Here is a 27177-nt window from a genome sequence, read left to right on the forward strand (position 1 = left end):
CCTTCCACCACATCTGGAAGGCATGGGACTAGCAAATACTGAGTTAGGACACATATCTTAGGACATAACCTTGGCCCTGAATACTGCTAGAAGCTCATCTGACTTTCACTGTCTTTTTCTCACTATGTCTCCCTCAGTTGGATTCTGTCCCTCCTCCAAATAATCTTTCTGAGACTGCAGCTAGAACTATTGTGTTGTTGCAGAACTAGGTACTTGAACTAGATAATTGTGGGAGGCAGCCCAGGACATCCATTGGGCTCATGTTAGTAAAAGTAGGATGAGTTGGTGGCTTTTTTTTCCACCCACAAAAATGTATGGAGATATCTATGCCACAAGGCATTACATATGTTAGAGGAGTGATATGTACAGTCTCCACAGGAAAAAATAACAGACTACTAGGCCAGTGCTAATGAACTCCATCCCTCACATTAAGTGAGCATGTGTGTGTGTGTGTGTGTGTGTGTGATATGCAAACACATCTGCCAATCAAAAGTCAGGCTTATATAAGAAATAGAAACCCTAAGGACTTCAGGGGACAATGGCTATGTGTCTTTCTATCAGAGCCAGGGTGGTAGAGAGGAAATAGAGCAAAAATATAAGTGCTTATTCTTTTTCTTCTTCTATGATTTTGGTATCTTACTGGATTTTCTTGCTCATTCACATTGCATGGCAGAGGATGCATTCTTTAATTTGTATACAAGTACAAGATTGTTTACTGAATGACAGGGGAAGAACACTGCCTATAAATGTTGCCTAATATGCAATTCCCATTTAAATGAATGAGATCAGAGCTGGTTTTGGAGAAAACAAACTGGATTAGTCAGTGCCCAGTTAAATGAGGGTCATACATGTGTTTATACCTTTGTGACCTATGTGGTTATCAGTGGTAGTTGTGGGAGCCCACTCCACAATATTTTTCTAGGATTGACCCTCTGTAAATCAGGAGGAGTAAAACTTGAATTGCAAGCTGGTAGCAAAATTGTATTTCCAACACATTATTCTTTATTTCCTTGCTCAGCACATCCTTAAGGTTGTGATAAGTTTGAAGATGTGCTGAATAAATCATTACTATAGTTAAACTCATGATGCTGTCTACTTGTTTGGAAAGATCTGGAAATTACAATTTAAATCAGATTTTAGTTACTTTTGAGAGGCGAGAGAAGAACTTGGGTACTAGAGGGCCAGCAAGTTTAGCAATAAGATAATTTGATGACTGTCCAAATCAGCCACAAGTTGAGCCCATTTAAATGAGCACAAAACCTGTATGTGAAGCCACTGTTACCAAGATTTCAACATAGAGTTCCACTACTACAGTCATTGTACAAAACTTTCCATTATTCTTTTAATGTTTGTAAAAAGATGCATTGGGAGCAAAAACGCAGTACAATAGGAAGCCCAGATGATCCTCTTCATATTATGTGTGCTTTTGCTCCCAAAGGATACTGTTGTCTTATGTCCTCTTTTCTTTTAACCATGATTAAGACAAGAATAAAAAGTTTTGATGGTGGAGGTTTGTAGAGGCTGATCAAAAAGCACCAATCCATGTTGGCTCTATGTAGTGGGCATAAAACTTTGAAAAGCTCTCATATCGTATGATTGCTTATAGTATGCAGGGTCCTTGCACCAATGCCGTATGTTTCCAGTGGTGTCAGCAACCACACTGGCCTGCTGACAATGCATGCACATGGGTGGCACATGGCTTAAGAAGCTTTTAGGTTTTAACCCATCACATGAAATGCTGACATGAGTGAGTGCCTTTTGGCAGCCTTCATATTGGGAACTAGTGGTGGTGGGGAAATAATGTTAAAATTGTCCCAAAACTCCATTTATTATGTTATATCATGGTGTGCATTTTCTGGAGCTAAACCGAACACTGTATTTAAGATGTTTTTATTCATTGCCTGAGAATTGTTTGAGTCTCTAGGTTTGTCTGGAAGCAGAATATATGTATTAGTGATCAGCCTGCCTATTATGGAGGAAAATGAGTGGGGAAATCAGTGCAGCAGGGGCAATATATTGAGAAACATAGAATGATTTGAAGAACAAAAATTGAGTTAGCAGATTCATTTTCTGGCAGCCTAAGTGATGTCCCTGTCCATGGACTACTGGATCAGCCAAAAATCTCTGTCTGTCTGCCTCACATTTGCTGCAGAAGTAATTTTTCTACAACTAGTGCACAATTTAAAATCCCCCGGTGGTCCTTATTTTATGTAAAGAACAAACATTGACACATTGTGTGGTCTACACATGCTGAGATGAAATTTTAACATGAATTACAAGCTTTTTTATTTTAAAAAAACCACTGGTTGGGGGTCTTATATTAGTCATTATATTGAATTAATGCTTTTCTTTGTAATTTATTGCTAAGAAGGCAATATTGTCATAATGTAACATCTGAAAAACAAACACCAACATTTCAAGAAGGATTAAAGACAATAGCAACATAGCAACTGTTTCTGTTTGTTTGATGCTTAATCCTTGAATCTGAGTAATGCTAGGGATTTTTTCAGGAACTGTTGGTTCACATCATTAAAGATGCTTTTAGCTTTATTAAGACATTTGTTAAAGATGTTTTTGCTTAAGGACTTTAGTTGAGCGGCTGGCAATCAATAGAATAATTGTATACAGAATTTTGTGACTGTTGCCACAAGTAAAGAGAAATTGGACATAGATCCAGGAGTCGAGGACACACCAGGCAGGCAATGTGCCATTCTAGGTCCCCACAGGATCTGCTCCATCTTGGCAGCTTTCATTTTCTTTGTTTCAATGATGTTGTGTTGAGATGCCAAGTCTTCTTAAGCCAACCGTGCATGCCAACAATAAAATAATAGCTCTCTAGAGAAATGTGGTTTGAAAAGTTTGTGTTTTTCACAACTAGATACCAGAGATGCTGCTGAATGCCACAAAAAGACTCTTTCTGTGTTGTATTTATTTATTTTTATAATTTATATCTCACCCTTTCTCCATTGACCTCAGGTGAAGGTTACAAGAATAAATACAAACAATAATAAATTTAAATCGGTTAAAAACCATCCATTAACTACATTTTAAGGTCCAGAAATATTATGCATCAAAAGCCTGATGATAAAATACATGTTTTCAGTTTGCTAAAAGTAAGCAAAAAGTTGGTGCCAAGTGGATTTCTGAGGAGAATGCAGCCCATAACTAAGAAGGCCCACTGTTGAGTTAGTTCTCCTCAGGCTTTCCCCAGTGATAGCAACATTCAGGTTTTAAACTCATAGTAAAATAAAGACTCATACAATAATAATTCACAAGTGGCAGTACAGTACACATACATTCCCCCTCCCTGCCTTTATGGTGCCATCTCTGTGAAGGAAAAACATTCAGTATCTATTGACCCTCAGAAACGAATCACAAGAAACCTTCCAAACCTTGTCCACTTCTATTTAATTATCACAGATGGTTTCCATCACTGAGTTACAGAAACTGAAAGGAAGATCTTCAGTAGTGTTTTATGGCTTCCTGGCTGTTATTTGCTAGCTGTGGCTAAGGATTGTATAAAACAGGATATAGCACCAGCAGCAGCAGAAGAAAAAAAACCCTCTCCCGAAAGAGACAGCATCATGAATAAGCAAACAAGCCATGTCAGCCATTATCCAGAGACTAAAGGAGTCAAAAGACTTCAAAGATTGCAGGAACCACATTGTGAGAAAAATAATGACCACACTATAAAAACAAATACAATATTCCGCTGCTTGCTTGCAAGATCCTGGCAGCCTTTCTTCAGCTGCAGAATCAAAACATTTCTACCACCCCTGAACTTCCCGGAGAAACCTCTGCTCCTTAACACCTACTGTGATCTGAGGTCATGAGGAGCCAATGTCAGCTCAGCATAAAGAAAGGTTCACATACTCAACTGAGACCCACGTTCAAGAGAGGAAAAAATAGTTTTGAAGGCATTTTGCTGATTCCTTTCAACATCCTCCCTTATAATTCGGGTGACTTTAAAGCTATCCAATTTCAGTGTTAATTTCAACTGGCTGGAGAAGAGCACTTAGGATATATCTTCCTTCCCTTTAAGATGTCCAGCTGGATTATTTGTCTTAGATTGAAAATTCAGACATTCCATTTTGGGAGGGCAGAGGTGGGCATCTGACCACCCCTCCTGTGATTCAAACTGCATGTGATTCACTCATCTCTGCTCTATGCATTAGTTCTATACATGAAGCTGCTGAAATCTAAAACTAAAATATAAAATGTCCATTTCTGAGTGATGCCAAATTTGCAACATGGCTAGCTTCTAATATTTATTGTTCTGATAAACTCACCTAAACCACGGAGTTTCCTCCTCAGCTTCATCACTATTCTTAGGGAACAATAACGGTAGAATTAGTAGCAAATTACTGCCCATCGCAAGATGCATAAATTATGATTGTGTGAAGAGGAAACATGACAGATGAATAGTAGCTAATCTGGAGAAATTCTGCTCATCTGTTTAATACATTTTAATCCCACCCTCTCTCTGAGAAGCTCACGGCAGCCTACATGGTTCCCTTCTCTTGCTCTTCCTTAGCATCCGAAGACAAGTAAATGATTCTGTGGCTTGAATCTGAGGACTTCAACATAAGTATCCCTTTTCCTAATTCAACATGGCATGATATTGGCTCACTACTGACAGGGGATCCCTTCATGGATCACTGCCTTGCTGTGGTGAAGGGGCTTGAATAACTAGGAGAAGCTATGAGCAGGGCCACCCAAGATGGATAGGTCATAGTGGAGAGTTTTGACCAAACGTGATCCACCTGGAGCAGGAACTGGCAAGCCACTCCAGTATACCTGCCAAGAAAACTCCATGGACAAAGACAACTGGTTGGACAGTGTTGTCAAAGCTACCAGCATGAGTTTGACCAAACTGCGGGAGGTAGTGGAAGACAGGAGTGCCTGGCATGCTCTGGTCCAGGGGGTCACGAAGAGTCGGACACGACTAAACGACTAAACAACAACAACTGACAGGGGAGTGGAGAAGAGAAAAGCTAATTTATGCCTACCGTGTGCAAATTCCTGATGGGTTTATATGTTACAAAAAACATTGAAAAGTAGATGTTTGAAGAACCTTGCACATGTTCCTTTTCAGGCATAGTGTTCAAATGAAGAACTTAGAATCTTAGAATTATGGAATCATAGAGTAGGAAGAGACCACAAGAGTCATCTAGTTCAATCCTCAACAATGCAGGAATCTCAGCTACAACATCCATGACAGATGGCCATCCAACCTGCACTTAAAACATCTAAGGAAGGAAAGTCCACCAACTACTTAAGGAGGCTGTTCTACTGTTGTACAACTGTTACCATCAGAAAGTTCTTCCTAATGTTTAGTAAGAATCTCCTTTCTTGTAACTTTTTGTTCTTGTCCTACCCTCTGGAGGTTAGGATTATTACCTGGGATAGAAATGCTAGTTAGTAGTGTGATAGCTGCATGACTAAACCATAGACTAAAATAGTAAAACACCACCACCATTGGATCTTATGACTTTTGATGTAATCAGATCCTAGTAAGTGACAAGGTAAAAAGCTGTTTTTTAGGGCTGAAACAGGCGTTAGTTATATGAACACATAAATAAATAAAATTAAGGAAAACCCAACTGCCTTTAAGCCCTGGGTTCACAATTAACTGTGCTGCATCTGCCAAACATGCGCTATGTGGCAACATGTGAGAAACATATGTAATAACCTGCAAGGTTCAACAAGTGCTGGCATTGATGGGTTTTTGGCACTATTTATTCACCCAGGCCTTTAGTTAACTGTCCATTTGTGGCATTAAGCACCCTTGCCCTTGCCACACATGTTTGTTGTTATTGTTTTAAGGTGATACTGGTATTATATAAATTTGATTTTATTGTGTATTATGTTATTACACTGTCCTTCATCCCAGGATTGAGTCAGCTAGAATTTTCCTAAATAAATAAATAAATGGCATATGTCTGGTACTTTCTAGCAGTTTTCTTTGTGGGAGGGGAGTTCTTTGTTTGTTTGTTTGTTTTATTGTGTATTTTGTATTCAGATTTTGTATTTTTCTGTTATGAACCACCCTGGGATCGTCAGACGAAGAATGGTATACAAATTCAATCAATCAATATCATTGTCATCACATACATTAGATTGATTATAAAGCCATTGGGTACTTTATAACTGAGAAGCAGGGAGTGATGAGAATAGAAATGGAATAGGTCAAGATTTAAATTGGCCAATTGATTCTTTGCTTGGGGTTGGGGAAAATGGGACTTATTAAGGCAATTCCTTCTATGAGTCTAGCACAACTCTGAAGAATGCCAAAGAAAGCAAGATGTAGAAATTGAAGTCACCATATGTGCATCATATTTTTCCATGGGTGATCCTGAATATAAATATACATTTTTTTTTAAAATGTCAACTACTGCTTTATGTGTTTATTTCTCTTTGGAATGGAATTCACTGGGTTAATTTTTATTAGCTGCTATAATTGATAGCAGTTAGGTGCTTACCTCTTATTCTCATTTATTTCAGGTTGCAGACACTATATTTCCATAGTCCGATGACTTCATGCTGGAGCTGTTTCATCAGACAAGCCTGAGCTTGAACTAAAGGTACGTAGTATTTCCTTAAAACATAGATGTTAGTGTTATTTTTTACAGGTTGATTAGCAAATTGCACATTTTTATGGTCACTCAACAGTCTAGGGTGGCAGCAGGGGTAAGCAAGAGTGGGGGATTTCAGACAATACTTTAAATACCTTTTTATTTCAGGCTGTTTTTATTTTGTGTGCGTGGTGCTTTGCATTGTTTTCACTGCTACTGTTTTAATGCTTTAATGCTGGATGTATTCTTGAGGTTCTGATTGAGAGAGTGTGTGTTTGGGAATATTATAGTATTGATTTAACTTTCTTTTTTGATGTAAGCTTCCTTGCAAAGTTTTACCCTAAATAATAGCAAATTAATAAATATTCATTAAAATTTGTTGGTTCTAGTGGCACAAGATTTGTGTGTGCCCTATTTTCTTTCTGTTACTGTTATCATTTTTAATTTTTATTATGGCTAGGGGTCTCAAAAACTGAAAGGAGCCCATGATTGTACATAAGAAATTGGGTACATAACCCCAAATATCAAGTGTTAGCATTGTGGACTGATTAATATTACGCTACTGCCATAAGAAGCCTCCATAAAATGGAATGAAGCAGTGATTCAGTTGCATAATACACTTGATTTAATCTTAAAAGTCACATTTACATAGCAATATGGCCTTACAAGACAGAAGCATTTTAGGGGAAGCAGCCCCCAAACTATTTTTATCCCACAGAATATTGTGTTCTTTGGAAAGCTTCCCCGCCAGCCTATTTGATTTTAGTGGTGGCTTTCACAATGGCATAATGGCATGGTGGCTAAGCTCTTTTGAACTGTTTAATAATGTATGGTGTTTAGGGATATATTAATAAGATTCTATAGTTCCATTTCTCGGTATACAATCAATGCACAGCCTTTGTCACTGGTGAACTCAATTACGAGAGCCTACCCCACCCTGATCTTTGGTAATAGCAGTAAAATTGAACTGAAAAAAACCAAGTCAGCACATCTTTAACCAGGTGTTCAAGACTGTATTCTTTGAGACTGAGAATTAGATTATATTTTGTGGAAAGAGCTGTTTATTGTACCCCACATAGAATTAGTGAAACATTTCTGTCTTCCATCTTTTTTTTGGGGGGGGGGGAATCCCCTTGAATATCCTGTTTGAAAAGGCATGGTAAGAAACAGTGGACATAAATAAACAATAAATACAGCATATCTCCCTATGCAAACAAATGAGATTTGTAATAACATAGCCATGGCAATAAAGAATGTTTACCTCAATTTTATATAGCATAAGCTTATAACGTTTGGGACTTAGAGAATCCCAGATTCATTTCCTCTTACAGTTCCTTGCACCACAATAAAATTGTTCTCTTACAGCTGCCAACACATCTTCTGCCAATAGCCTTGGGACTTTCTGAGAATCTCCTTGTTTATCCAAGAACAATTATTTTCATCACAGAGAGGCTACTTTGTATGTCATGTGCAAGGTTCTTAACAGAAATGGGGGCCACTGTACAATCTTTATTCAGAAAAGTGCTTTGCTCCCCAGTCAGCGTGAGAAAGAATCTACATGGGGTTGCCACCTAATCCATGAAAGGGAGAACAAAAATTCAAGGGTTTAACAAGGATGCTGAGCTTAAATGAACAAGCAAACAAATAAAACTTGGGTGTGATCCATAACCATTAAAAGTAGTGGGAAATCTGCCATTTATTTCAACAAAACGTTGATTCCATTCCATTCTGAGAAGCAAAACCACCATTGTTGTGGCCAGTATTAAATAGGAATTGGGAGAAATTCATGTGTTTTTCATTTTAATACAAACGAACCTAATTCACACCCAATATGCAAACCAAAATGCAATCTGAGTTTTATGTTGCAGTTCCCCAAGAAAAAATGCATACAACAATTTGTGCGTTCAGGAAAAATGCATGCAAAAATATGTATATCTGTGAAATTAATGAGCAGAATACATTATATTAGTGAATATTGTTTGGAAAAAATGGATTATGCAGCAAAACTGCATATAAGATGCATAAGAAAAGTATGCATGAAAATGCATACAAATGTTAATCCAGGTTATTGGTCTGTCCATTCATCTAGAGCAGACATGTTCAACTGGTCAACTGCGATCGATCGTGGTCGATCACGGAATTTAAAGAACTGGGGAATTAATGTCCCCATCCTCCCGCTCCCCTCTCTCTGTCCCTCTGTTGCGTCAAGTGGGCAGTGTCTGGCATTTTCTGTTGGCGATTGGGAATACAATGATTGGCTTTAGCGCTGCATGCATTTTTTAGCAGTGGAGTTTTAGGTGAGCGAATCATGTCATTCCCCCTTCAAAGAAGCTCAGTCAACTCTGGACAATCCTCAATAGCAATTAGTAGATCACTGCCAGTTTTTTTAAAATACTGGTAGTAGATCGTAGTCTCTTGGGACCTGATCTAGAGAATGGGCAACCCAATCTACAGTTAATTATAATGATAATTGTATTTTTAAAGGTGCAGTGATTTTTCTTACATCCAGAACACAATGAACACCTGAATGGGGTGAAGGTTAAAGGCTAAAGGTTTTATTAAATAGCCCAAAGAAAGCTACAAAGCATTGTCGTGATCTTACACCCCTTCAGTCTTTCATTGCCGAGAACCCAATCAGCAATGGGCATGACTCCTGAAGATGGAGATGCAGCACTTCCTGCAGTCTAGCCTCTGCAGAGCTTCTCCCTAACAGAGGTATCTCTGGGTTTGTATGCCCACACATAAATTCCCACCAAAGGGAAAGATTGGGGTTGTTGTTGTTGTTTAATCGTTTAATCGTGTCCGACTCTTCGTGACCCCATGGACCAGAGCACGCCAGGCACTCCTGTCTTCCACTGCCTCCCGCAGTTTAGTCAAACTCATGCTGGTAGCTTCGAGAACACTGTCCAACCATCTCATCCTCTGTCGTCCCCTTCTCCTTGTGCCCTCAATCTTTCCCAACATCAGGGTCTTTTCCAGGGAGTCTTCTCATCTCATGAGGTAGCCAAAGTATTGGAGCCTCAGCTTCACGATCTGTCCTTCCAGTGAGCACTCAGGGCTGATTTCCTTAAGAATGGAGGGGTTTGATCTTCTTGCAGTCCATGGGACTCTCAAGAGTCTCCTCCAGCACCATAATTCAAAAGCATCACTTCTTCGGCGATCAGCCTTCTTTATGGTCCAGCTCTCACTTCCATACATCACTACTGGGAAAACCATAGCTTTAACTATACGGACCTTTGTTGGCAAGGTGATATCTCTGCTTTTTAGGATGCTGTCTAGGTTAAGATTGGGATTACATAAACCAAACCTGGTGCTTGAGTGACACAATGGCTGCTGCTCATCATTAGTACTGTCAGCATACTGTCCCCTTGATTTTCTTCTTTCATATTAAATGAAAAAAATAATTGTCTCCTTTGTCTTTAGTATCTTTGTCACTTTCCTCTGAGTCATTATCTATTTGTCAACATGTTTCTTGAATTGAATGGGTTACAGTGTTCTTTATGAGACCTCAACACACTGTTATTTCCTGAGTCTCCTTTTTAATCTACCATGGGTTTGATCTCTTATGTATCAAAAGTTTTCCAGGCAGCTGCTCCAGTCTAGTTATAGCCTATGTATAGATAATAAAGGATGGGAATATGCTGGGGGTGGCAAATGAAGGTAGCTTAGCTCTGGTTGCCATCACTTTTTAAGGGAGAGGCATGCTCCACTGTCAGATGCAATATCTCATTGAAACCAGTGATTAAAAGCAGTATATAAATGTTGCAAATAAATGAATAAATATCATTTTATTTTGATGTTCAGCCGTGTCACCAACATTCCCCACTCCTTGAGGAAATAAAGTTTATGTTCAAAATCTATCAGAAATGAAAAGCAAAAGAGGATTGTAGGATTTAATTTGGATTGACTTTGCCAGCACTTCTTTCTTTTGATAGACAATTCAGTTTCATGTGCTATCTTTCAGGTGTCTCACTATATGCCACAGGAAACCAGTCTTGCTCAGGATTTCCCCACCCATCTCTTTAAACTAAAAACAACTGCAATTCACTTTAATCTCTGAAGGCTATCCAAACATTGTGCTGGAAAATGGTCTAAACCAAAATAGCTGGCACAATGTGTGTTGACAAGCTTTAAAGGAATTCTGTCATATTCTATGGAAAAAAAATATTGTTTCATCTAGCTAGAAATCTGCTAGATATAAATAGCTAAGCCATCAACATTCTCATGTTTTAATTAAAAAAAATGTTTTGGGAAGAAAATACAACACTGAATGTATGTGTAGAGTGTCCCAGAGAATGTTAGGAAGGCAGTAATGCCTTTGTCATCAATGCAATTCTTGGGTTCCATTGACTTCAGTGGGATTTAGGGCTTATCCACACTTATCTTTCCACTGCTCTTTCCAGGCATGGTCCATAGTTTAAAGCTCCATGTCCAAGTGCCACCCCCCCCCTTTTGCTCCAGAGCTTTCCATCTGAAAACCCACTCTTTAGAGTTCAAGCAGAGCAAACATCAATATGCAGAAAACCCAAACTGATGTTTGCTCCAATTCAGCTTTAAAGAGCGAGTGTTCACAGAGCAAGCTTGAGGCAAAAAAGCCAATGAAACAAAACACAGGCATGAAGTGTTAAAGTGCAGACCCCTGCCTGCAAAGAGCGGGACAAAAGTTAAGTGTGGTTAAGCCCTTAGTTGTGCTTAACGTTCTCTGGATTGTGACTTAAACCCACTCCTATTGCCTCTGCTTGAAATAAGCAACTGGCAAGCGAACTATACAGAAGCAACTTTAACACAGCAACATTACTGGGAGGATTAAAGAAAGCTTGGTTGATTGCTGTTTGTAAGTCAAGACAGAAAGAAAAATTGTGGCCGACATATGGGCTGCATTTTCATAAGCAACAGGTGTGTTTCATTCTGTTGAAGGCAATTGCTGTATCTTTTTTGTTTTCTGGCAGTAACTTATGAAGGATAAGACAATCCCATTTTCTAGCTTTGAACTTCATTTTTGCTTGGCAGTCAAAGCTTCTATTCATTTCAAAGATAGTCTGCATTTGCATTACAACCTCTGCTTTTCTTGGAATGTGAGATCACTTCCTGGCAAAATGACTACATCTTTACTATCTGTGATTGCCTTGTGAATACTTTTCTAGTGTCATTCACACCAAGATATATTTTGCCCTTAGCTTGTTACATAGGTGAGCTGCAGAGCATTATTAGATAAAACTAACATTTTAAAGCCCTGAAGATTTAGCCACATGTCATGCTACTGGATTAAGTGGTTTCTTAATGATGGCAGAAACCATTAAGGTTCTTATATTTACACTCACAGGAGGTGTTACCCAACAGCTTGCTTCAGGTGGAACTCAGTACATGTCTCAGGACTGCACATGTGAATTTGCTCTGAGCAATGGTTGCATCATTGTGGTAAGCAGAGAAGGAGCCCCTTTTGTTGCAACCAACTTTGATCCCAGTATGTGACAATGAAACAGCAATTGGTTGCATCTGCTTAATTACATTCCTTGGAACTCAACACCACAGTCAATGCAAGCAACACCTATAACTTAGGAAGACAGGAAGCTGCCTTATAGTGAATCAGACCATTGGCCCATCTACACTGTCTGCGCTGATTGGCTCTCCAGGACTTCAGACAAGTTTCTCTCCAAGCCTGGAGATTCCAGAGATTTGTCAGGGACCTTCTGCATACAAAGTAGATGCTCTGCCACTGAACTACAGCCTTTCCTCAGTTGGCCATCCCTTGCAAGTGACCCACTTATTAAAATAATATTGGACTAGTGGAAACATCATTGCTCTTTTGCTTTAGCCCCATGTCACGAAACTTAATGGGTATGACTCAAGATGCCCCATGAAAATTCACCACCTGCATTTCTTTGTATGCAATGATATTTAAGTTTAGCTTGGACTTTTCTGAAAGTGTTCTTAAACTCATCTCAAGGTTTACTGTAAAAAATAAATAAAAAATCCCTATAACTGGGTGCAGGTCAGTTGTCCCCATCAAATAGATCCCACCCTTTTTTGCCAGAAGTTTTTGGGGACCCCCCCTCCAAAGCTGATCCACTTCTCTTTTGCAGATGCTCCACACAAACTGTGTAGCTGGAAGTGCAAGACAAAGAGGATAAGAAATGTGACTGACTCGTGATATATCCACAAATGTCCCTGTTCAGTATTCCTGATGTTTCAGTCTTTTCTGAATAATAAGTGGCATACCAACAAACAGACACTTACCTATCAAAGAAGATATGAAGCCCTGAAAAACTTCATCACATGAAATTGTAACAGGTTTTTGGCTAGTATGGTGCAAGGAAACCAGCAAATCTCTGTGCTTGTCTTTCCTGTGTACCCATCTGATAAACTATTCCCTACCAGGATTATTACACTGGGTTTTTTGCACTGCACACAAGAATTTAGAATAAGGATTGAGTGGAAAAGAATATACATTTTAATGATTTGGTATTCATTGCTAAGTCTATATTGATGCAGAATATAATTAATCTTTTAGCCTAAAGAGTGGCTTAAAAGTATAATGGATGTGGTAAATGTTATAATCTGAAAAAATATAAATACAAAATTGGAGGATATCTGTCATTGATGTGATTTACACTGTGCCTGCAGCTTTGGAAACAAGCATCTACCTAAACAGCCAAAGCCAGAAACTTGCAACTTGCCTAATAATCTACCAGACCATCCCAGTTATAATTAAATACAGTATGATGCACTGAATCATGCTTGACATAAAGATGTTACTTGTTTTTATTCCCTGAAAATTCAGATTGCTTCCATATGAAGCTCTTTCTTTCTTTGCACTCTTTTTGTCTCTTCACATTAACCAACAAGTAAAATAAATAATGTAATTATTATCATTAAGTATTCTAAAAGTTTGGTTTCTATGCCCTCACTCCTAATTTTTCTTCAGCTTTCTTTAGTTTCTGCCTGCCTCTCATCCATACAGATCTCTCTTATATCATAGAACACCCGTGAGCCTATTTTCTTAAACCTCAGCTGAATGACAGTATGTTGAGAAATAGAATTTCAGCTTTCCACTAAGAGGAGAATGCAGTGATGTTCACAACCAAATCCATGGAGTTTCTCTGTGAAGAACACAGTTCTTCAATGGATCGCTCAGTTGGTTGGAGCATGGTGCTGATAATGCCAGGGCTGCAGGTTGGATCCCCTTGAGGGACAGTTGCATATTCCTGCATTACAGGGGGCTGGACTAGATGATCCTCCCTCAGGGTCCTTTCCAAGTCTACAATTTTGTGACTCTGTTATTCTTATATCCTGCCCCTCGTATAAGGAGAAAAAAGAAATCTCAATGACCAAATATAAGTTTCCTCACTCCTTCAAACAGCAGCACTTGTAATTTGATAGACCGCAAATTTGCATTTTATACAGGAGCCAACTGCAGAATCATAAACTGTTATATTAGAAAGGCTGTAATAGACTCATTGTGCTTCCTTTAAACATTTATTTCACGAGGCATTTAAATTGGACAAGAAAATTGGCTTCCAGGTGGAAAGATCAAAATTAGAAACTGAACTGTTAGAACCCAAAACTAAGAATTTGTCAAGAATGTATAACTTGCTGCTGAAATGGAACACTCAGGATGAAACGGTAAAATCAGCTATGATTAAATGGGCACAAGACGTTGGACATAACATTATGTTTGCTGACTGGGAACAGTTGTGGACCACAGGTATGAAATTTACGGCATGTAATGCCTTGAGAGAGAATATTATGAAAATGATATACAGGCGGTACATAACCCCAGTCAAGCTTGCAAAAATCTATCATTTGCCCGATAATAAATGTTGGAAATGTAAAGAAACTGAAGGTACATTTTTTCACCTTTGGTGGACTTGCCCAAAGATTAAGGCTTTCTGGGAAATGATTTATAATGAATTAAAAAAGGTATTTAAATATACCTTCCCCAAGAAACCAGAGGCCTTTCTCCTGGGCATTGTCGGCCAAATGGTGTTAAAAAAGGATAGAACGTTCTTTATGTATGCAACAACAGCAGCAAGAATACTCATCGCAAAGTATTGGAAGACACAATAACTTCCCACGCTGGAGGAATGGCAGATGAAACTGATGGACTATATGGAACTGGCGGAAATGACTGGCAGAATCCGTGACCAGGGAGAAGAGTCGGTGGAGGAAGATTGGAAGAAATTCAAAGATTATCTACAGAAACACTGCAAAATTAAAGAATGTTAGAGTGATGTTGAATTGAAAATAAGTGGTTTCCAGCTGTACAGGATAAAGTTATAGATAGACTAAGATTAAAGATTAGGATTAAAGAAATTTAATGAAATGGAAATTTGGTATTTAAGAGGTAAAATTTTAATGCTATATTATATTAAGATTAAAGATTGGAATTAAAAAAGTGGAAAAGAAATTGCTGGACAAACAATTTGGACTGGAATACAAAAGAGGGAGGTATGAGGAAGTCCAGAAAATAAGTAAATTTAAAAACGGAAATGAAAAGGTGATATTTTTAATTGTTCTGTTTCTTTTTTTTGTTTTGTTTTCTGCTCTTTGTGTTTTTCTTCTTTTTTTGGATTATGTATTGTGTATTTGTGTATTTTCCATGTTTTTCTGTTTAACTTTTTATTGAAATCTTAATAAAAATCATTTATTAAAAAAACAACAACATTTATTTCACATATTGATAAAAGAGGAAACTAGTCAAACACGGTCTCTGAATTAAATTTTTTTTTTAAGCAAAATACTAAACTGATCAATGTTTGGCTTTCTAGTATAGCTTTCCACATTCAGTTGTTTCTGCTTTTTTGACCCAATTTCCTCTGGACAGAAGAGACCATGAAAGTTTTGCTCTAAACATATAGTTCATTTCCCCAATTTGCTCTATCTTATTATTATTGTACCTTGGCAACAAAGATGCATTTAACTCAAAAGCACACCATATTTTAATTACCATTTTAAATCCTTCCCCTGGGTGAGAGTATTACCCAGATGGGAAGTTTCTGAAATCTTTAATAAAGAGTCTTACAGCACCTTAAATACTAACAAACGTATTATGGCACAAGCTGTTGTGTATCTGATGAAGTAGATTGTAGCCCACAAACATTTATGCCATAATAAATTTGTTAAGTCTTTAAGGTTCCACAATTAACAGCTTTTTGAAAATCATTCCAAATGTTTACAAACTGGGGTAAGCAGCAGCAAAAATGGCAAGTCTACAGCTTATACTGAATTGGAATGTTTATTTTTAGTAAAATCATAAGAATTGCAGAGTGTATTGAGGAAAAATCATGTTCTTTTTTTCTCCAAAGAGAACCCTCTTGGGATGTTTGCTCTGAATAGATATTTATTGAAAGGATATCATTGTTCTGAAAAATAATAAAACTACTTGTAAGATAGCTTTAATGAATCAAATATGGGACAGAATTTTTATTAGTTCAAATCCATCATGGAAAATAACCTAAATTAGTCCAATCTGAAATTAGTCCAATTTGAAATTAGTCCAATCTGAAACAGATTTTTACTGTTCCTGCAATAAATGTGAGTGTTGCATTTGCATTTGCAAATTATTCAGTGACAACAAAGTAACCCTTAAAGAAATGTACCTTCCCAGTTAGTTATTTTAACCCGTGAGGCCTCCACCGTTCATCCATCTCTTCTTTGAACACTTTTGCTCCTGAACTGAAGCATTTCAAAGGTCAATACAGACATTCATTCCTACATATGTCTAATCTTGGACATTAGAGCTTTACTTTTACCTCTATCAGAGACGCCTTGGTCAATATCTAGTTAATCTTTACCCTATATAACCTGGTCCTTGCTTTATGTGAAAAGCAAATGCCAGCAGAACTAATTATAGAATTGAGAGAGTTAAGTGAGCCTCACCCCCCACCCCCCATTTTCTTTTAAAAGAGCTGCAGGGGCTGTTTGCACAGGCTGGAGTCAAGCATCAAGGTGACTTTACCTAAGATTTATTTGAAATGCTTTTTTCCAGAGAATAAAGCAATGACAAATTATATGTTTATATACTGAACGGATCTTAAGCTAGCAAGACAGTATCAATCATCCACTATAGTTGTGATGCATTGGTGTCCAGAAACCCAGCTTTTTTTATTTAGGCAGTAATTAGTGTCAATTTGAAATTTGCTCTTGCCTATCAAAGTGTGATAGGTTGTTTCAATACACTCCAAGATGTGGACAGTGCTGTATATGCTGATGGAAAAGTTCAGGCATAGGCCTAATAGCTTTTAATATGAGAAAAAGAGAGCCAATATACTACTGAACATAGCTTGTTAGTGAGTAACTGAGATGCACAGGTGGAAGGATGACTTCCAGGGTACCTTGAACTTTGGGAAATGCTCTGCGTGTGCAGTAGAAATGCACATTAAAAATATTTCAAAACAACGATGGCCTAACCACAGCCTTAAGCAGCAGCCAGGGCTCAAATGCAGATGGTGAAGAGCTTCTGTGATCCAGCACTTTAGTATTGCCTGCATAGGTACAGACAACTCCCAAGAACATATGGCAGCCAGGATTCCCTGCCTCATCAATTCTGATTCTAACTTACCGCTTGCTAAGTGAACATCATAGGAACATAGAAAGCTGCCTTATGCTGAGTCAGACCATTAGGTTCATGTAGCTCAGCATTGTCTACACTGACTGGCAGTAGCCCCCCCCCCCCCCCCCGCTGGTCTTTCCCAGCCAGGGATTGAACCTGGGACTATCTAAATCCAAAGCAGATACTGTTCCACTGAACCACGGCCCTTCCTGCCTCCCTGACCGTTGGTTCTGCCTTCTCCAAGGTAAGACAATTGAAGAAAGTTGCTCTCATCCACTTAGGTCATGGTGGTGGGGGAATTTTGAGGTGCTTGTGATATACTCCTACCCACATAGACTGTTATTCACTTCAGCTGAGAGAAAAGCTCCATGCATACATCACCTTTGCATGTATAAAGGTAAAGGGACTCCTGACCATTACGTCCGGTCGCGGACAACTCTGGGGTTGTGGCGCTCATCTTGCTTTACTGGCCAAGGGAGCCGGCGTACAGCTTCCAGGTCATGTGGCCAGCATGACTAAGCCGCTTCTGACGAACCAGGGCATGTATAGCTGCTCCTTTATTAAAACAAATGGGGCAAGCTGCATGTGCAGCAATTCAGTCCTTGCTAGGTTAAACAACTGCCATCCTCAGAAGCCTTGGCACTAAGAAACCCCATGGAAATAAATGGGATGTAAACACATAGTTAAATAACTTGGTCAGCAGACTTTTGCTGTCACTATTATCCTGGTGTGGTTTGAAAGGATTTGTCAAAACACTTTTGTGAGCTTTTTCTTTTTTCCTTCTTTTCAACCTCCTGCCCCAGAAGTTGAAGTGGAAGAATGATTTAATAAGGAAAGGATGCTGGGTTGGTAGAACATTAGGCTTAGAGCACTTTCTTCCTGCTAGTGTTGTGGACATCTGGAAACATTCCACTGCTTCATTTTATTAGAACATTTAAGTCACCCCATTAAAAAAAAAAGGGGGGGGGGGAGAAACAGAGAGAGAAACAGAGTGAGTGAGTACTATAGATTATTGTTGATAGATCAGTCACAGATTGCACTGCCCACACTATTGCCACACTTAATATGGCTGTTGACTGTCCTGCTTGGAGGGTTTGTGCATCATCTTACAAGAGCAATGACTCCTGCCAATATTTTCCTAGTCTTTGTTGTAGAGAGAGAGCAAACTGATAAGAAACAAAGTACATGTGCCAAGTGGCTCTTTTAATAGCAACAGTTTATTTTTGAGTAAAATGTCCACAGGCCTTGCAAATAGAATCTCAGCTGCTTACTCATACTGGCATCATGGGACCTGTTCACACAAGGACCCCGTGTCTATATTCTGCTCATGGCAGGGCACAAAAGCAACCGCCAACCTGGTTCAGCATTCCTCACAATGTGTAGAACACGTTGTTTGATGTGAATGGGGCCTGTATTTGCAATGGCTGTGCACAAGTACAGTGGTACCTTGGGTTAAGACCTTAATTCGTTCTGGAGGTCCGTTCTTAACCTGAAACTGTTCTTAACCTGAGGTACCACTTTAGCTAATGGAGCCTCCTGCCGCTCTGCCACCGCACAATTTCTGTTCTCATCCTGAAGCAAAGTTCTTAACCCGAGGTACTATTTCTGGGTTAGCAGAGTCTGTAACCTGAAGCGTCTGTAACCTGAAGCGTCTGTAACCCGAGGTACCACTGTATTTCAACTTTTGCACTACACAAATGGTAGCAGCTGCCCTTGCTAATGTATGAATAACTATAACGGTAGCTGTTAAATTGCTGTGCTGTAACTTCAACAATATCAGTTAAGAGAAAGCTATTTTGTTCAAAGTAACTATCACTGTTCCTTTCTCAAGGCTACCACTGCTATTACTAGACAGGCTGCCAGCACTTTAAATAAATAAATAAAATCTGTTACTTGGGCAGTTCAAGTGAGAGGCCTATGTAAAGGTCATAGAGCATATAAAGTTTATGCTATACAGACTGTCAAATGAGTTTATTTAAGCCAAGTTAGTAATGGCAGTAGTAGTAGTAGTAGTAGTAGTACTGAAAAGACAGAACATTGAGGCCGTGTACACACTCCTATTTACTCTGCATCCAATGTGTTTCCACTGCTGGTTTGGTTAATATTGTATACATGTTATTAGCCACAATCCATATCTATCCTGTATCTGTCCTGTAATTTCTTATGAAATATTGCATTTTGATGCGTTCCCCCCCCCCCAACTAGCTTTGATCCAAATGGGAGGAAAAAACAACCTAGCTGTGTTTTGAGCCAGAAGTGTGTACATAACCTGAGACATTCACTATTCTGTTATACAGGACTTCATTTTTGTTACCAAATCACAACTTCATTTTCACAGGCTTTTTCTAGCTCAGCACAAGCAGTGTTTTTTGGTAGATGACTCCCAGACGTAGCTACCGATACTTTCTTGGGATGAAAAGGCCTGCTTAAAATGTACCGGCTCACCCCACTTCAGAAAAGTACCTTTGTTTCAGCCGTGGGTCATATAGTAGAGACTATCAGACAGCAGGTGCATCTTATAGTGTATGTCATGGAGCAATAAATCCCATAATTACAGGTCATGAGGTGCAGCTCCCCTTTGATGTGACTTTTTTGTTGCTCTTGCAGCGGATACAATTTGGCTGAGATATCAAATGCAGATAGCAGTAAAAATTTAATTAAAAAAATCAAAGCATTTATTTGGATTTATTAGAACTCAAGCCAACAGGTTTCTTAAATCTTAAAGCACTTGCAGAGGTGGAGAGCAAAAGACAGCATCTTTGCAGCGTCTGAAGCCCGTGACTTTGAAAAATAATTGCTTCCAAAGATAAAGATTCTAGTAAAGTGCTTTTCATTTATTAAAGATGTGTAGATCTTCCCAGCAAGAGGGCATGTTCAATGTTCTCATTCTGGTCTCCACTCCTGTCTTTCCCTTTTACCTCTTAATAAAATCGTGGCAATAACTTTATTAAAAGGCTCTGTCCTAAATCTTTTTATGAAGCCATTTTCTTTGCTTCTGGAACTTCTGAGAAGTTTGTGCTGGTGTGGATTTTTGACTGCTAAAATCTCTGTGTTACCATGGAAGAAATTCCATGAAATAAAAGCAGTGAAATTACTGCACACTCGTAACATAGTCTTATGCAGTAGCAGCCAGTGTGGTGGGCTAGCCCAATGGAGTTGCCCTCCTGACACTTTTGCTCCTTTATCTTATTTGGACAACACTAGGGCAGGGCAGGGCTGCAGTGAGGTCAGAGAGAGGTTTCCCTGTGGGGTGTCAATTGTGTAGGTGGCTGTAAAGTGTAGTCAAATTCAGACATGATATTGTATCCAATAAAGTCATGCCCACTCACTCAGACCCAATGAAATCAATGAATTTGAGCTAATCCATTCTCAATCCACTGATTTCAACAGACCTATTCTGTGATTTACTTGGATATTACCCATAAACAAAGTAAGGGATATAGTTGGAACTAAGTTCATATGCCAAGTTAAAAGAGCAACAGCAGAGTAACCCTGTGGGGAAAATGGAGCAGGGATGGAATTTCAGCTCAAAGCATTCAGATAATCTGGGTCATAGCAAAGGGCACAAAGGGGAAAAAGAAGTGTATGGGGGCAAGAGTGGTCCAAAAGGAAAGTACTGACTGGAAACAGGAAACCCAGAATGAGCCCTAACTCAAGTGTGAGTTTAAGAATATACAAATTATTTTCTCCACTTTCTTTTGTATTTTTTTTAAAGGAGCTGAAATAGTTTCCATCTTATCAAATTAACTTTAACCTTCCAAAATAGTTTCCATCTTTTCAAATTAGCATGAAGATGTGCTTGAGAGTTGCAACTTTTAACCTCTGGCTACATTCCTGTTTCCAGTGCACACCAGCTGAATTTGTACTTGTTATTTACTTATGTAGATAAAAAGGACAGTTAGAATTGGGTATCATCACTATAACAATGGCTTCTTACCCCACATAACTTCGCACAGCAGCTTAATATAAACATATCATGCAGATTGTAGAAGGTGATCCACGGTGGACTAGGAGTGCTGTCTTTGAGTGGCATTCAATCACATTCTAGCAGTTTCAGGTTTCACAGTTGAAGTGGATTTGAAGCTCTTGCACAAGATGTTTTCCCCCACCCCAAAACTGGGATTTTTGCAATAAGGGAAGTGACTGGAAGATGCCCTGGAGAGTGTGGCATATGCAGTGTTGTCTAACTTTCACACAGCTGTTAAAAGAACAGGGTCTCTGCCAGGAAAATGCACAGACACACCTCAGGCAATTCAATAATGGGTCTGTCATTTGGCCAAGCTCCTGAGAAACAGCTCTATATTCACTTAAGAGTAGTGTGACAAGAGATTGGAAACTGCGAGGGATTAAAATTTAGTAATGAAAGCATGTAAAATAATTTAAGCTAGTTTACACTTATACTATTTGTACATTGATTTTATATATTCAGAGCCAAATGAGTCTCAGCCAAATGAGTAAATCATTTTCATTTTTTTTAAAAAATGTTATATTTATATCCCACCTTGGGATATAATGTAGATATATAATAAGGACCTTGGGCAATGTAAATGACCCTTATTCCCAATTTTCATCCCCCAAAATTTATGTGAGCTAGTTAGGCTGACAGAGTAAGGAGCTTTGAGGCTGAGGACGGATTTGAAGCTTAGTCTCCCTAACGGCCACCACTATACCACACTGGCGCTATTTTGTTTGAGTTGACATTGGATGTGAGAAAAAGCTTTATCTGTAGTCATAATTACATAATGGCTCGTTGATACATGGCAACCCTTTCATGCTATAGACTATCAGGAATGACTCTCCTTCAGTGGAGGTCTTCAAGCAGAGACAAGACAACTACCTGGATTTCCAGCTATAAGCAGACTTGATAGTCATCAAGACACTCTCCAACTCTATGATACTTAGTGAACTGGTCTGTAGTCAGAAGTAATTGTTTCTGACTAGTGATTTCAGAATCCTGTTGCTCAGAGGTAAATAAGTAGCCCAATTAGTTGTTGCAGTTAGCAGTTTATAGTGAACTAGAGCCAAAGAACCACACACCTACGGATATGTTCACATTAGTGGCTTGAAATTCAATGAGGTCATTCCTCCCCCCCCCCCCCCCCGTGTTTCAAGCCACATTGTTATTAACATCAGAGTGTGGATGGGGATGTCTTCACCCCATGTGCGTAACCTTTTCGGTTTTCTGCGTCTGCAACCCATCCTCCCAGGAACTCCTATTCGCTAAGTTGTCATCTGTGCTCATCTGTGCATGCCTGATGAATGTTAGGGTATGCTCACATTCACATTACCACTTATTCCACATTCAGTTTTCTCACTAGATTGAAACCAGTTTGAGGAAAGACAGCAGTATTTGTCGAGAAAATACAGGATCCGTATGGATTGTGACTAATGTTGTGCGATGAGGCTTCAACAATTAGCAGTGGGAGCACGCTGGATGTGGAGCAAGCAGTACTGTGAACATGCCCTAGGTTTACATGCCCAAGCAGCTCCTTATACCACATGGCAAACTTCTGCAACGGATGGGATTTGCAAAAACAGTTTTTGGTATTTATTAGCCATTTCTCTACTGAAGTCTTCAAAGCAGCAGAGAAATCGTGCAGCATAAAAACTACATACAATAGATACAACAAAAGCTAATTAAAAAACAACTTCAAAGTAAGCCCCAGGAAACAGCAGCAAATGGAATTGTGTTTATTGTTCAAAGTGGGTGGGTGGAAAGTCCCACTGTACATGCCCAGGCCATTGAACCCACCTAAAGTAGATCACTGGATTCATGCCAGTGCATTTTATGGCGGATTTAGTGGTGAAGCTTGATGAGTTGTTCTGGTTAACTACTCAGGTCTAGAAGTTATGGGGTATGCCACAGTAACAAATCAACTGTTTTCAAAGGAAACCCAGTTCTGAGAAAAAAATCATATATATTTTGGAATACTGTTTTTGTCCCTAAAAATATGGATCATGTTGAGGATATTTAACATTTTCATAAATTTTATATTGAGCTGAAGAGAGAAAAAACGACTCTCACTTTTGGAGGAAATTATCTAGTTCATCCTAATGCACTGAAGAGATTCCTCCCCCCCCCCCCCACTGCAAAAACAATCAGTTCTACACCATTTACTTACATAAACCTGAAAAGAAATGTATGGTAATTTGGAGAGTTTTATTATGTATTTATAGTAGTTTCAGTTACTTGTTTCATAGCAACACAATCCTATGCATGATTACTCAGAAATTAGTCCAATGAGATCAATACAGCTTACTCCAAAGGGAAGAATGTATAGGATTTTAACTTTAGATTTGCTTTATTAAACATATACTTTAAGTTATATGATATTAGTTATTTAAAGTACTGTATTGTACTATTTCTGCTTGTGATTAATATAATTAATTTTAATGAAATCTGATATATCTGTAACAGAGTTAAAATAAAATCCAACTTTTAAAAACCAAATATGTTTTGTTCTTCTATGATTGAACCATCACTTAAAAAAAGAAAAGGAAAAGATTATGGTAGAACCAGTACTACAAATAGCTCATGAGATAAAAAGGGACATCATGGTCTGAGCGTTGGAATAAAAAGGTGGGAACTGATCAAAGACAATATAATTGATGGTTCCATGAAGTAAAAAACTTGGGATGAGTGCCATAAGGTATTGCTGAATTTCAACACATGCATCTTGAGTAAGAAAGTGGGGGGGGGGGGAAACACCCACACTGTCACTACAAACAACATCAGAAACTTTAAAAGGCTGCAGTGGAAATCAAAAGGAAGAAAAAGGCTTTGCCATCTTTTGTGTTTAAGGGAAGCAAATTAACTTCTTGACATTTGCGTTATTAATTTTTATGCTTTGATGGAAATAATCTGTTGCAGTGCTTTAAAGTCCTGGGTTTCACCTCGAGGAGGGAGGAGGAGGAGGGAGAAGGAGCAAAAGACTTCAAAGTGAATGATTACCTGTTGATGATGTATTGTATTTAAACACTCTGGCTGGGGATTAAAGCCAATCCTTAGGGCTGTTAACAACCTGCCGTAAACAACTAATGAATCAGAGGACTGGGGCATAACTAACCAAAGCTGAAGGATTTTCCCATTATGATTACAAGCTGTGGCCAGACTATGGCACTATTCTGATATAGTAAAAGGGATTTAGGTCACTGCATACCCTGATATATAGGGACCACTTATTATTCCTGACAGCAACACAGCTCCAGCCAGGCTTTGCCTAGATATCTCCCAAATAGTTTTTGATGTAATAAAGTAACACAGTATTTCTCATTACTGTATATCCATAGTCATCTTCAGAAGTATTGATATTGCTATAGAGAGGGGCTGCCACGTTACAGGAATTTCAGTATTAACTTGTCTTAATTTAACAGCATTTGTATACTGGTTACTCAACAGAAAACATCTAAACAGTTTACAAAGCACCATCTAAAATACTGATACGTATTGATAAAATGCAAACATTAGAGAAAAGGCTGACATAATCAAAATATAAATAAGACCATCAAGACATCCTACATGTGTTTTATGCCTGCAGAGGGCTCCATTCATAGAGGGAGCTGCATGTTGTATGCCTGCAGAGGGAGCCATTCATATCTCCCTGTTCCCACTCCCTGATGCCCACAGGCTGAATGTGGAATTCTGAGAAGGGAAGCTGTCATGCATATAACCTTTCATGTACTCAGGAACCCCAGTCACTCAGGTATTCCAGATTATAGCCTATGCATGTAGAGTGCTGTGTATGTGTAGGCTTTCCTTCCTCAGCCATCCACACTCAATACATGGGCCTGGATTCAGCTAACCAGGTGCACAAGGCCTCCAACTAGTGCAGCAGGGCTCCCCCCCCCCCCAATATACTGTTACCAGAATTTATGGAAAGGTTGGGGGGGAGGTTTGCCCCTCTAGCAGACATCATACACCCCCCTGACTATCAAAATCAGCACAATCACACCTGCAAATGTTCCCACAAAACGCTTCATCACACAGTTTTTTCCCCTATCTCTATTCAAAGGGCCTTCACTGCACATTACCAAATGTAACAATTCACTGATAAATGAATCTATGTGCTGGCTCAATGGGAAAACTTTGTTGTTGTTTAGTCGTGTCTGACTCTTTGTGACCCCATGGACCAGAGCACGACAGGCATTCCTGTCTTCCACTGCTTCCCGCAGTTTGGTCAAACTCATGTTAGTAGCTTCAAGAACACTGTCCAACCATCTTGTCCTCTGTTGTCCCCTTTTTCTTGTGCCCTCAGTCTTTCCCAACATCAGAGAAAAGCTTTAGAAAGTCATATAAAATTGCTCCAGTATCAGATTTGTGCCGTCCCAACTTTGTTCTGTTCAGGAAATGAATGGCTACCAAGGGGGGAGCCTGGGACATGGGCAGGGGCAGCCATCATCCCCCAAGCCTGAGACCACCTACTCAACAGCCTCCTTGCCTAGGTGATAATCACTGGCATCCTGGTCCCTGAGTGCCAGACAGGTAACCATTCCAGAAACAATAGTAAACCCAACCACAGTTTATTAGGATCTTGGTCAAGACAAAGGGGTGTGCTTAACTTGACAGGGAGAACAGGAACATGTACATACCGGTACTCGCCTTTGTTCTACTTAATGTGTGTGAGGTGGAGATCAAGGGAGGGATGGGGGCAAACTTGATACTAAGGTTTCTGCCAGAAGACCCCTCCCATATTATGACATAGCTGTGATGTATATATGATGTATGTGTGATGTTTCACTAAGGGTATTGTGGGTAAAAAGGGAAACTTGTATAGAAAAGGAGCCATCCTTTGTTCAGGGCTTCTTTCTGCTTCTTCCATGTGGTAGTTGGAAGTCCTATTGTAACAGTTCCTACAGGCTGCTGTTTTGCTCCAGTACTCTTGGCTGGTGTCTTTGTTTGGCAAATCCAAGTGAGCCTGGAATTTTCCTATAACAATACCTCCCCCAAGTCTACTCTGTAGGGTAGACCCCTATGATAGTGCATGAGGGTGAGGAGAGGGAGGATCATTCTGTCTGGCCAACAGAAATACACAACACTGAATTTCATCCCAGGACAGCAACAGGGGCCACAATATGGGCCCATGTCCATTTCTTATGTGTGGAGTCCACGTCACATATATATTATGATCACATTTTAAAACATAGAAGTACGGCTAAGATGGGCTTACTAAAGGACTTTAACCTGTATTCCCTTGAGCTTAGTTTTAACATTTTGTCCACTGCATTGTTTGAAAAAGTGATAGCTATTACTGCACTCCTTACCCTCAGCCACTCCTACTTTGTGTGTAACGTACGGTAAGTTCAGAAAGATGTGCTCAGATTATAAATGTATAGCCTGGATTCAGCATACTTTGCAAAGTTTTACCCTCCCTGCAAGAATGTGATGAGTTGTAATCTGAGACATGCATTAAATGAGCCTGGTTTCATCTATTGAAAAGTGTTGACTTTATGACTATGTGAATGGGTCCAATGTGATGTCCAGCTGTTCTGGACTGGATATATATGGGGAACTGTCCCAAGAGGGCCAATTTTTCAATTACAGAGTGTGCATGTGAACCACACACACACACACACACACACACACACACACACACACTTTGTGTGTGAGCACACAAACACATTTCTAATATAGACAACCACACCTGGCATGATGACATTGTTCTTGAAATGCAAAGAACTCGTTGACCTTTACAGTCTTTCTTTTTTTGGGGGGGGGGGATCTTTCTCACTAAAAGGAATGTAAACAAGAACGCAAACAAGAATGAAGACTTCAGATTTAGCATACACCGGCTGCTCTTTAGAGGAATAGAAATCAACAGTATTTGCCTTTTATCAGGGGTGTGTGCGCAGTGTGGGATTGTCAGTGCTCTTAGCTAAGATGCAGAAAAGAGAACTGAAAATATGGGAAAGTAAATACAGACACAGTGAATGGAATGTAAACAGTCTCTGAGCAGCCAAAAGGCATCTTAGGGGAGGAGGCAGGCAGACTTTTACCCCCTGGATTACTTGCTTTGAAGATTTATGGTTTGTGGAACTCTAATGCATTACTTG

General features: G+C 39.2%; 1 long non-coding RNA gene across 2 annotated transcripts in view; it reads left to right on the plus strand.

Annotated features, from left to right (window-relative positions):
• The window catches only part of LOC308481690, a 140739-nt gene that overhangs the window by 50213 nt on the left and 63349 nt on the right, over positions 1 to 27177 (plus strand). For both annotated transcript variants that reach the window (XR_013988811.1, XR_013988812.1), the window contains exon 2: positions 6505 to 6584. This is a non-coding gene — a long non-coding RNA (uncharacterized lncRNA). The remainder of the gene's footprint in view (positions 1 to 6504; positions 6585 to 27177) is intronic.

Source organism: Podarcis pityusensis (assembly GCF_964106645.2).
Source record: "Podarcis pityusensis genome assembly, chromosome: 7".
In the NCBI taxonomy this organism is placed as follows: domain Eukaryota; kingdom Metazoa; phylum Chordata; class Lepidosauria; order Squamata; family Lacertidae; genus Podarcis; species Podarcis pityusensis.